Here is a 12,517-nt window from a genome sequence, read left to right as displayed (position 1 = left end):
TCGTTTTTATTATATATACATTTCCTTAAACTTCGTATCACAAAGTACAATATACACACTTTTGGACCCAACAAATCTATTAAAAGACCCTACGAAATGTTATTGGGAAAAAACACGCAATTTTTTCATTTAAGATACATTTTTCTAAAAACCGCAGAGTGGCGCTACGGTAGTATTTGTTTGGTCGACACATCACGTTGGTTGTAGTGAATGCTCCTTGAATTTAGGTGGTCTTTGAGTTATATTTTAGAAGTGCCTAGACAAAATGTGCTCCTTGTCGTGTGCAGTAGCCATCCCGAACCCTCCGGACTCGTGTAACGCCATTAGTTCGCCGTGTGTTTCGAGCGATCCACCAGTGTCGACAGTGAGTGCCCTAGTACAGCGCCCGTCCGAGCTGCCTTTGTTCTGCCGAGCTGCCTCTGCCTGCCCGCGCTCTCGTGAAAAAGTCTGGTACTGGGGCTTCGAATCGTAGTGTATGGAAGACTATTGAAGGTTGTGCTTTTGTGGAGCTGGAGTTCATCGGAAGTTCTACAGTGCTTGCGCCAGAGAAACGTCGGTGCCTCTGTACCTGTTAGACGAAGGAGCGTTTGCCAAGTCTTGAAAGGTAAGCAAGTTTGGCGCTTGCGCGCATTCTTGAAGCTTATGATTTACGTAATGAGCGTTGTGTAACTAGCTAGAGCAAAGCGATTTCCTATCGTATGTTAGCCATGTTGCTGTGCACATTTAGCAAGCAATTTCACGAAAGCTTCCTCTGATGTTACAGCGTACTTGCGTTCTGCTACCCGCCTTGATTGCTATGCCTGAATGGGCACACAATTATGAAAACACATTGAGAGTTGGTGTTCGTTCGGTAGTTTCCTGGCAAGAAGTTATTCGCTATATAGGCATTCCCGCAAGTACAGTACATCTGTAATGTATACGTCGATGTATCATGGTCTTCGCGCGTTGACACACGATTGCTATGTTTGACGCTTAAGCAGATAGAAGCTTGTATGAAGGTTTTTGTATGTATACAGTTCGGTTTGGAGGTCCGCGTCGCGAGAACCTGTGTGTATTTATGTTCTTGAGTGTCTTCGCGTATTTGTCTTCTATGTTACAGAGCGTATATAGGCCGATATTACAATAACGAGGTTTATTTTTAATCTAGACATTTCAATCAGGCGCCGGCCCTTAAGAAACACAGACCAACCAAATCTTAATAACGAGATGTCAGCTCTTGCAATCGTAGGTTACGGCAGTGCGTAATAATTTAAAGACTGCGATTCTATATCACTCTTCTCGCCCACCGCTAACGGCCGGCAGTTGCAGTACGTAGCACGGGCCGGGACGTCGGTCAGACTACTAACGAATAGCGAAAAGGAATAGCATCGCTACAAAGTCGCGGTCTTTAAATTATTACGCAAATTTTGTGCACAATGAGATGTTATAAACACATCTTGCATGCACATGAAAAAAAAGTTTACAACAGAGATAACATATATGCATGGGCACATATATGTGTCAATAAAATACTCGAGCCTCTTTCTGCCTACAGGAAAAGAAATTATGTCTCCTGGAGGGCATGGCTGCTTGCACTAATGAACCTCTAAGGGAAGGTTTTCTCTAATCCCTATTTTTGATATCTAAATGCTTATGTGACATGTCATGTACAAACTGCTTGCATCAATTTCTCATTGGGATGAGCTGTCTAAAATTTAATTTTCAGTAATAATTGCAATAATTAACTCCTTTCACCTGTCTTCTAATGACTATAAAGTTCTATGCTTCTACCTTGACAAACCTTTTATGAAATTAGTTTGATGAGGCCCAATATACAGGGCTTTCTAAATTGAAGGTATCAGTACCTATTAAAGACTATGCTAACTATGAAAATGCTGCTTGTGTATGTGGTTTATTCGCTCTGTCAGACAAAATCTTTACACCCAAGTGCAGTCAGTAAATTGAAAACTGTATGTCTGCAAAGGGAAGTCAGAATTTTATGTGAAGACAACTGCATCTTGTTTGATAGTTCTCGAGCACAGCTTGGCCCAATACTCGATGAGGCTTGAAGCTTTCAATGTCTGCTAATCACTAAAACAGCACCAGATCTCACTTTGTGTCAAGGGGTGGCACACATTTGCTTAGTTCTAGGCAGATGCATGTCTTTCTTTCGCATTGAAGTTCCCAATACTTTCTAGTCTTACGTAAAAGTACACAGCTCAGTACAATGCATGTATGGTATACGTAAGGCTGCTTTGTTCTTTAAACCGAATCAACAAGAGCAGCTACTTCTGTTTTTGCAAACCTTACCCTATTTCCTAACCATTCCTTGATCATACGTGTATAAAATGAATCTGTGCTTGTATTGTTTCACAGGTAGACATCGGTGGCGGTGTATATGTTGAAAAGGACCTGCTGAAGAGGCTGTGCCTGGATGCTAACAACTCAGGCTTTCACTTCGCGGAGGGCCTCCTTAAAGCCCCTTTTTCAATAGAAGACGTTGAAGGGAGGTGCTTCTTTGGGCGGCTGTCAAATGCCTTCCACAGAAGGATCCGTTGGATTCCAAGAAGGTCAACACCACACTAAGTATGTGTGTCACAAAGAAGCATCTTAATATTCTTTGTGCAGTTTTCAACAAAACTCCTTTCATGGCAATTTCAGTGCTATCTTAGGGTATACTCCTTTCTTTCCAGCTAAAATAGCTATTAACCTGATTATAATAGCATATTATAATGCAAGCTTTGCCACCATAACTAGAAAATTGTCATTACTGTTGGCATATGTATTTTTGTGATAGAGGCCCTGGTCATATGAATGCTCTGATAATATGATATCCTGTCTTGTGGAAAGCTAACATGTTTAGTAGCAAGCTCGCTTTGACAATGTCTGCCTGCACAGCAAAGGCATTTTCTAATCTTGCTGTAGAACGTCCATAATGCCTGTTCAACTGCTTACATGTTGCTTGTATCATTTCGTGGTTCTTAAGTGCAACACAAAAGTCAACTCTTCTATGTACCTGTGCCCAAGCAAAGCTGCAGCACAGTTCTGAGTGGCACCTTGCCTTGCTAAGATAATTCACACATGAAACTTCCATGTACTGGTCACAATACGAATATCGAAGTTCATTAAACTGAAGTTGATTTACAGCTTTTGTTTGTAGATGACAATTGGTATGATAGAGCTTATGTGTCATGCATCTGTTGGTGTTACGCACATTCATCACGCTCCCAGCTCTAATGCACTAATTCAGTCATTTCATGCATTTTAGGACTTTGCAAAAAACAGGTGGAGATGTTTAGAGCTCACAGGGTTGAAAACTTTTCTTGTGCACTTCCTTTTTAAGAAACATGCATGGTGTGTTGCAATGTCACTGTAGCAAAACTAATATATTGCCTTTTTTTTCTTCTCTTTTCTAGACTACATAACGCAACATTTCAGCCTACTTCCACGGCAGCTGGAGAACTCGTCCTCATTACTAGCCCGGGGATATTAAATGGATGTGTTCAAGCACAAATATAAACCTGTCTTCTTCTGTTGCATGTCACACCTAGCCACTTGGCAATCGCTATTCGCCACAAACAGATAGTTGACAGGATGTTACTAGGAAGTCGTTAGGATGTATAAAGGTGGTTAATAAAAAGTCACTTCACAGTTTTTAGAAAGTACATAAAAATTTTATTCAGAGGTAATTACTTTTGCAATTATATATTGCAAAAATAAGCTTTAATTATCTCTGAATAAAATCTTTATGTACTTCCTAAAAGCTGTGCAGCGACTATTTATTAACCACCTTTATACATCCTAACGACTTCCTAGTAACATCCTGTCAACTATTTGTCTGTGGCGAATAGTCGACAGGATGTTACTAGCATGTTGTTAGGATGTATAAAGGTAGTCAATAAAAAGTCGCTTCACAGTTGACACTTTCTACCGACATATGATAATAAGCAGTCGGTAAGAATTCTATCGACATTTTATATCTATACTTTCAATTCAATATCGGTGGCCAATAGTCGGTAGGAGGTTACTAGGAAGTTGTTACGGTGTCTAAAGACGGTTTATAGAATGTCGATAGGTTCTAGTAACATTTGTCTAAAGACGGTTTATAAAATGTTACTAAAAATTTTTGTAAGGGTGGGCTTTGCGCGTTGACACACGATTGCTATGTTTGACGCTTAAGCAGATAGAAGCTTGTATGAAGGTTTTTGTATGTATACAGTTCGGTTTGGAGGTCCGCGTCGCGAGAACCTGTGTGTATTGTTTATGTTCTTGAGTGTCTTCGCGTATTTGTTTTCTATGTTACAGAGCGGATATAGGCCGATATTACAATAACGAGGTTTATTTTTAATCTAGACATTTCAATCAAACGCCGGCCTTTAAGAAACACAGACCAACCAAATCTTAATAAGGAGATGTCAGCTCCTGCAATCGTAAGTTACGGCAGTGCGTAATAATTTAAAGACTGCGATTTTGTAGCGTTACTTACCCCTCGATTCTATATCACTCTTCTCGCCCACCGCTAACGGCCGGCAGTTGCAGTACGTAGCACGGGCCGGGGCGTCTGTCAGACTACTAACGAATAGCGAAAAGGAATAGCATCGCTACAAGATCGCGGTCTTTAAATTATTACGCAAATTTTGTGCACAATGAGATGTTATAAACACACCTTTCATGTACATGAAAAAAAAGGTTTACAACAGAGACAACATATATGCATGGGCACATATATGTGTCAATAAAATACTCGAGCCTCTTTCTGCCTACAGAAAAAGAAGTTATGTCTCTTCGAGGGCATGGCTGCTTGCACTAATGAACCTCCAAGGGAGGGTTTTCTCTAATCCCTATTTTTGATATCTAAATGCTTATGTGACATGTACAAACTGCTTGCATCAATTTCTCATAGGGATGAGCTGTCTAAAATTTAATTTTCAGTAATCATTGCAATAATTAACTCCTTTCACCTGTCTTCTAATGACTAAAGTTCTATGCTTCTACCTTGACAAACCTTTTATGAAATTACTTTGATGAGGCCCAATATAGAGGGCTTTCTAAATTGAAGGTATCAGTACCTATTAAAGACTATACTAACTATGAAAATGCTGCTTGTGTATGTGGTTTATTCACTCTGTGAGACAAAATCTTTACACCTAAGTGTAGTCAGTAAATTGAAAACTGCATGTCTGCAAGGGGAAGTCAGAATTGTATTTGAAGACAATTGCATCTTGTTTGATAGTTCTCGAGCACTTGTGTGTCACTAATCGAGCACAGCTTGGCCCAATACTCGATGAGGCTTGAAGCTTTCAATGTCTGCTAATCACTAAAACAGCACCAGATCTCACTCTGTGTCAAGGGGTGGCACACATTTGCTTAGTTCTACGCAGATGCATGTCTTTCTTTCGCATTGAAGTTCGCAGTACTTTCTAGTCTTACGTAAAAGTACACAGCTCAGTACAATGCGTGTATGGTATACGTAAGGCTGCTTTGTTCTTTAAACCGAATCAACAAGAGCAGCTACTTCTGTTTTTGCAAACCTTACCCTATTTCCTAACCATTCCTTGATCATACGTGTATAAAATGAACCTGTGCTTGTTGTATTGTTTCACAGGTAGACATCAGTGGCGGTGTATATGTTGAAAAGGGTCTGCTGAAGAAACTGTGCCTGGATGCTAACAACCCAGGCTTTCACTTCGCGGAGCGCCTCCTTAAAGCCCCTTTTTCAATAGAAGACATTGAAGGGAGGTCCTTTGGGCAACTGTCATATGCCTTCCACAGAAGGATCCGCTGGATTCCAAGAAGGTCAACACCATAGAAGGTGTGTGTGTCACAAAAAAGCATCTTAATATTCTTTGTGCAGTTTTCAACAAAACTCCTTTCATGGCAATTTCAGTGCTATTTCAGGGTATACTCCTTTCTTTCCTGCTAAAATAGCTATTAACCTGATTATAATAGCATATTATAATGCAAGCTTTGCCACCATAACTAGAAAATTGTCATTACTGTTGGCATATGTATTTTTGTGATAGAGGCCCTGGTCACATGAATGCACTGATAATATAATATCCTTTCTTGTGGAAAGCTAACATGTTTAGTAACAAGCTCGTTTTGACAATGTCTGCCTGCACAGCAAAGGCATTTTCTAATCTTGCTGTAGAACGTCCATAATGCCTGTTCAACTGCTTACATGTTGCTTGTATCATTTCGTGGTTCTTAAGTGCAACACAAAAGTCAACTCTTGTATGTACCTGTGCCCAAGCAAAGCTGCAGCACAGTTCTGACTGGCACCTTGCCTTTCTTAAGGTAATTCACACATGAAACTTCCATGTACTGGTCACAATACGAATATCGAAGTTCATTAAACTGAAGTTGATTTACAGCTTTTGTTTGTAGATGACAATTGGTATGATAGAGGTTATGTGTCATGCATCTGTTGGTGTTACGCACATCCATCACGCTCCCAGCTCTAATGCACTAATTCAGTCATTTCATGCATTTTAGGACTTTGCACAAAACAGGTGGAGATGTTTAGAGCTCACAGGGTTGAAAACTTGTGTCTTGTGCACTTCCTTTTTAAGAAACAGATGCATGGTGTGTTGCAATGTCACTGCAGCAAAACTAATATATTGCCTTTTTTCTTCTCTTTTCTAGACTACACAACGCAACATTTCAGCCTACTTTCAGGGCAGCTGGAGAACTCGTCCTCATTACTAGCCCGGGGTATTAAATGGATGTGTTCAAGCACAAATGTAAACCTGTCTTCTTCTGTTGCATGTCACACCTAGACACTTGGAAATCACTATTCGCCACAGACAGATAGTTGACAGGATGTTACTAGCAAGTCGTTAGGATATATAAAGGTGGTTAATAAATAGTCTCTGCACAGTTTTTAGGAAGTAAATAAAAATTTTATTGAGAGATAATGAAAGCTTATTTTTGCAATATATAATTGCAAAAGTAATTACCTCTGAATAAAATTTTATGTACTTCCTAAAAACTGTGAAGCGACTGTTTATTAACCACCTTTATACATCCTAACGACTTCCTACTAACATCCTGTCAACTATTTGTCTGTGGCGAATAGTCGACAGGATGTTACTAGCATGTTGTTAGGATGTATAAAGGTAGTCAATAAATAGTCGCTTCACAGTTGACGCTTTCTACCGACATAAGATAATAAGCAGTCGATAAGAATTCTATCGAAATTTTATATCTATACTTTCAATTCAATATCGGTGGCCAATAGTCGGTACGAAGTTACTAGGAAGTTATTACGGTGTCTAAAGACGGTTTATAGAATGTCGATAGGTTCTAGTAACATTTGTCTAAAGACGGTTTATAAAATGTTACTAAAATTTTTGTAAGGGCGCCGGCACTGCCGCTGCTGCTGCTGCCGCCGCTACCGCTGCTGCTGCCGCTGCCGCTGCTGCTCCTGCTGCCGCTCCTGCTGCCGCTGCTGCTCCTGCTGCTGCTGCCGCTGCTGCCGCCGCCGCTGCTGCCGCTGCCGCCGCCGCTGCTGCCGCCGCCGCTGCTGCTGCTGCTGCTGCTGCTACCGCTGCCGCTGCTGCTGCCGCCACTGCCGCTGCTGCTGCCACTGCCGCTACCGTCGCCGCTGCCGCTGCTGCTGCCGCTGCTGCTGCTGCTCCTGCTGCCGCTGCGGCCGCCGCTGCTGCTGCTGCTGCCGCTGCCGCCGATGCTGCTGCCGCTGCCGCTGCCCCTTACAAAAATTTCTAGTAACTTTCAATAAACTTTCTTTAGACAAATGTTACTAGAACCTACCGACAGTCTATTGAATTTCTTTAGACCGTTTTCAAACTTCTTATATACTTCATACCAACATTCTATCGACTATTGGCCACCGATACTCAATTGAAACCCTTTTTACAAACTTTCTTTAGACAATGAATGAACATCCTTTAGACACTAAAGCAGGATTTATCGACCATTTTCATACTTCTTAGAAACATTTTAGTAACATTCTACTAACTTTCTATTGCTCGATTTAGAAACATTTTAGTAACTTTCTGTTCGATCTAGAAACACTTTAGTAACTTTCTGTTGCTCGATCTAGAAACTTTTTAGTAACATTCTGCTTTCTGTTGCTTGATCTAGTAACATCCTAGCAACTTTCTATAACTTGACCTAGAAACGGCCTAGTAACATTGTACCAACTTTCTGTTGCTCCCCCTAGAAACATTCTAGCAACTATTTTAGTATGCTTTAAATGTGCTGGTGACATTTAAGCAAATTTCTCTGGCTTTTTTTAATATATTGTGGTGCTGTTCCAATGTAACCTTCAACATGGGTAGTATATATAAATGTATTTGCCTATGAACAAAACACTCCAATCTTTTTGAAAACTAACATTTATTTAGCACATTTCAAAACCTGTGCGCAAGCAGCAATGACATGTTTTTGATCTCCACTGTGTCGAAGTGCCTTGCTGTGTAGCCTAAGGGAAGAGAAAAAGTAAAGAGTTAGTTCAGCCTTATGTCTCTGTTAGTGTATCTGGGCAGGACGGCACGAGTGATCCACAAGATTTTAACTTCAAATTACGAATTAAAGCAAACGTTTTAGTTGTCTGCGCTGTCACACATACTCAGAATGGCGTTCTCACGCCTTGGGTCCAAAGCCTCTTTTTAGGCAACATCCTTGTGGGTTATGGAATGCCGCCCAAATACAGATTTGTGCTCTCTAACTCTTCTGGGCTGAAAAGAACCTTCAGGAGGCCCCGTGCACATCTTGAGCCTGAGTTTTTGCGTCTCGCTGCAGTCGTGCCAGCGTGGCCTCATCAAGGAGGATTTCTTCCCCAAGGTCCACCTGAAAACGAAAAGCAAACATTAGTTCTGGTTTTTATGCTTTGTAACTAAAACATTTGTTTTTCCTTTGCTATAATATTCGGAAAGGATAATATTTTACTTAGATGGTCTATTGTAGGAAGTCATGTTATGATACAGTAACATAGGTGACTTTGCAAAAAAAGCTGTGGTTTATATCTATAGGTCTCTTAAACACTTCCAGTGAGTCAGGATGCAATAGAAATGTGATGGCTTCATTCGGCATTGCTGCATTAGACTTTCTAGTTTCTATTTTTCTTTCTTTCTAGTTTCTACTATTCCTCTGGTGAACTGGTCAGGGTGTCTGGCTAGCGATGGAATGCGATAAAACAGAGGCTTGCATCTACAGCATGCGCAATGTCCGGCAAGGTCACCAGATAGGGCTAGTTTCTCAACATTGTGTGCTCACGTAATCACTTGTTGATGCATCTACTTGTCTGTTCCACATACTCTTTGTCACAGTCTAACGGGACGCAGTAAACCAGTATTTAGTATTTAGAAGAAATGCTCCATATTGAATAGAGTTATGAACAAATTTCAAGAACAGTAATTGCCAAATTCTATATCTTCTTGCTTGTAGATTGAAAAAATTAAATACACAGAATGCATAATGGAAGAAATCTATATGTACATTTACAGCAAGGTTCTACAATTACTTGCCCTATACTGAAAAGTATAATGTGCATGTAAATTTCTATTTTCTCGGCTAGATTGAACTTTGGCAGACATGCAACTGAAAAGCACTTTGCTTGAAGCAAATGGCACCTCGTGGCATCAAATGCTTTGGCAGAGCACGCAGCAATAATTAACCACAACAGTGACTGCATGAACTCTAGTGCAATTGGCCAGGAAAGAAACTGGAAGCCACACCTGTACCTGTGGGGTCCCTAGAGATACAATCAACAGGACACACATTTATGGAAACGAAGGAACCCTCTCTGTGTTATGCACGATGGATGCGTCACATGCTAAAACCCACTAAGTAGGCACTTCTACTTTGGGCCCCATCGAGAATAAGGCTTTCGAATAGACGCCAAATTGTCTAGCTTTTAAAGTTTTATTTGATTAGTCTATGTCATTCTTTGTCATGTTCCATCGCGACCAGACAAGCTTCCATCAAACTCTCAGTGATAGAACTTTTGGCGAAAGCATTAAGGCACTTTTTGCCTATATGTGGGTAGCAGAACACATTCTTCTAGGTGCTCAAGAGTGCATTATTCGCAGTATGAAACCTCAATTTGATAAGAAGTGCAACAAATAATTGCACTATATCAAAAAGTAAATAGTTCACAAATTAAGTGCAGGGCAGCTTGAACTTGAAGCAAGCCTCCTTGCGACATCTTGGTAAATCCGAGGGAAAGTAAAATCAATTCTTCGCATTACACATAATTGTACAGAACAAGCTTTAGCCCATGCCAACTGAAAAAGGGCAAAGAAATGGAGAAAAATTATGGCAATGTAAGAGTGAATTGTCAGCATTGAGCTGTGCTGTCATGGTATGGTTTGCAACTACTGCACTAGGCTGGTTGTTATGATTCAGCAGTTTCCTATACCATGTTACCAACTCAAATTTCTGTAATGTATAAAGGAGACCAGCTTCCAGCCTGAAATGAACCTGCACTTGGGACTCATTGTGAGCTACTAACAGCAAAAGGTTAATGATTTGTTACAAGTTTGAGGAATTGAACACTCATACTGACTAGGAATTCAGCAGCTACGTAATAAAGCCAGAAAACACTATTTTATGCAAATGTATTTAGGATGTGAAGTATGGCATGCAATACATAAGTGTGACCGATTGGAGGGAAGAATATAGGCACACAGGCAATAGTGTGAGAATTTAACTCCATAAGACTGCATAATGAAAAGATAAAAATTATACACGTCTGGACACCTCATGCATCTCAACCAGGTTCTTATAAAGGCAATTTGGCTAGATAGTTATCGAGCCTGTATGGAGTATATCATGCATAATTACTTAAGCCCCCCCCCCAATTATATGCAACTCAGAGGAGGCTACTTTGGTAAGTTGATTAAGAGGGCATTCCAGATCACCAAAAGATAAAATTCAAGTGATCTGCCACTAGAAATACCGAAAATGGCACATACAGTAAAATGATTGCATATCACACAAACGTATCCTACAACTCACAAGGTAGTGACAGTTTTGTGCGCACCTTTGTGAAAGCATGCAGATCAGGTGCTTTATCGTTGTGCTTCCCAGCTTTCAGCAGTGCAGCAGGTTCCTGCGGGGTGTAGGGATGCCTCCAAAATCTGCACAGCCTTCAACAGTAAGAAATGATTGTTTGTTGTACTGTGAAGGAGGAAATTTGTGATTTAACAGTGTCATGTGCAACTGCAATGAGTGCCTCACATAGCCAGCTGCATCAATCTATGTCTGGTTGTACAAATTTCTCTTCGTTATATCTCAGGAGGTTCACACTGCTATTTTGTAACAAGTGAAATTTCAGGAAGGAACGAAATCAGCAGCAACAACGGACTACTAGAACGATCATCAACAAAATTCGAAGATATAGTAAAACACAGAGCATTGGATTAATAAAAAAAATATTGAACACATGAGAAGCATACTGAAAGCTAGGCCGCGATTTCGTAGCGATGCTATTGTTTTCGCTATTCGTTATGCTTACCGCTATTCTATGCCACAGGAGTGGCATAGAATCGAGCGGTAAGCATCGCTACAAAATCGCAGTCCTTACTTTATTATGCACTAGCCCTAACCTACGATTGCCAAGAGCTGATATCCAGTTCTTTATGTATATATATATATATATATATATATATATATATATTGTAACGATGTTAGTAAAACAAGGATATTTATTAAAGGCGAACTTGTGCCCACAAGTAAAAGCCACTGCGGTCGTGCAGGAATCCGCGGCAGTCGCGTTCTCAAACTGGCTCGAACCGTCTTCCTCTTCTTCTCGCGTGACACCTCGGGCGCGTGCCGCATGCGAGCCGGGTCCAACTGGCTGCCCGTGCCACGAAGATCGCTTCCTGTTGTTGCTGAACAACACCACTGTACGGCGTGCACAGTGCCCAATGCAAAGGACGCGCAACTTGAATGTAACCAAGTTTGTCGTGGCATTATCCCCCTCCTTGCCGCATCGGCCCGATGCGTGAGAGGAAGTAGGGGTTCCTGTGGGCTCTCACTTCTTTTTTTGTTGTTGTTGTTCACGACCTCTCCTGGTAGGGTTTCATGCGGACAACATGCACAACTTCCGTGGAGTTGCGTCGTCTTGGGCTCTCGTGTCCAGCGGATTTCACTTCGTAAGTGACGTCGCTTATACGACGAAGTATTTCGTAAGGGCCGAAGTATCGGCACAGAAGCTTTTCAGATAGTCCACGGCGTCGCACTGGGGTCCATAGCCACACCTTGTCACCGGGCTGGTAATGAGCTTCACTACGGCGCTGGTTGTACCGGCTGGAGTCAATGCGTTGTTGGCGGCGTATTCGGTACCTTGCCATCTGTCGTGCCTCCTCGGCTCGTTGCAAGAAATCATCTAGGTCAGATGAGTTATGGTTTTCTTCATCTAACAGCAACATAGCATCCAAAGTTGTGGTTACTGCTCGGCCGAATACAAGTTCAAAGGGGGTGATTCTTGTTGTTTCCTGAACGGCCGTATTATATGCGAAGGTGATGTATGGCAAAATTTCGTCCCACAGCCTATGTTCAACGTCGACAT

At 41.3% G+C, this 12,517-nt stretch overlaps 2 long non-coding RNA genes across 3 annotated transcripts; one reads left to right on the top strand and one right to left on the bottom strand.

Moving 5' to 3' along the window:
* The first annotated feature begins 222 nt into the window (after positions 1–222).
* Positions 223–6,646, top strand: LOC142584618 (uncharacterized). Of its 2 annotated transcripts, none has more exons than XR_012828836.1 (3): positions 223–604; positions 2,356–2,565; positions 6,625–6,646. It is a non-coding gene; the product is annotated as an uncharacterized LOC142584618 (long non-coding RNA). The 2 variants fall into 2 exon arrangements; XR_012828835.1 differs by lacking the exon at positions 6,625–6,646 and adding an exon at positions 3,396–3,496.
* Positions 6,647–8,331: 1,685 nt separating this feature from the next.
* Positions 8,332–11,083, bottom strand: LOC142584084 (uncharacterized). The gene is made up of 3 exons (XR_012828688.1): positions 10,988–11,083; positions 8,573–8,793; positions 8,332–8,425 (listed from the first exon to the last, which is right to left on the bottom strand). It is a non-coding gene; the product is annotated as an uncharacterized LOC142584084 (long non-coding RNA).
* Positions 11,084–12,517: the final 1,434 nt, after the last annotated feature.

Source organism: Dermacentor variabilis, chromosome 6 (genome assembly GCF_050947875.1).
Source record: "Dermacentor variabilis isolate Ectoservices chromosome 6, ASM5094787v1, whole genome shotgun sequence".
NCBI lineage: Eukaryota > Metazoa > Arthropoda > Arachnida > Ixodida > Ixodidae > Dermacentor > Dermacentor variabilis.
The sequence above is the reverse complement of the archived record's forward strand: the minus strand, read 5'-3'. Positions and strand labels throughout refer to the sequence as shown.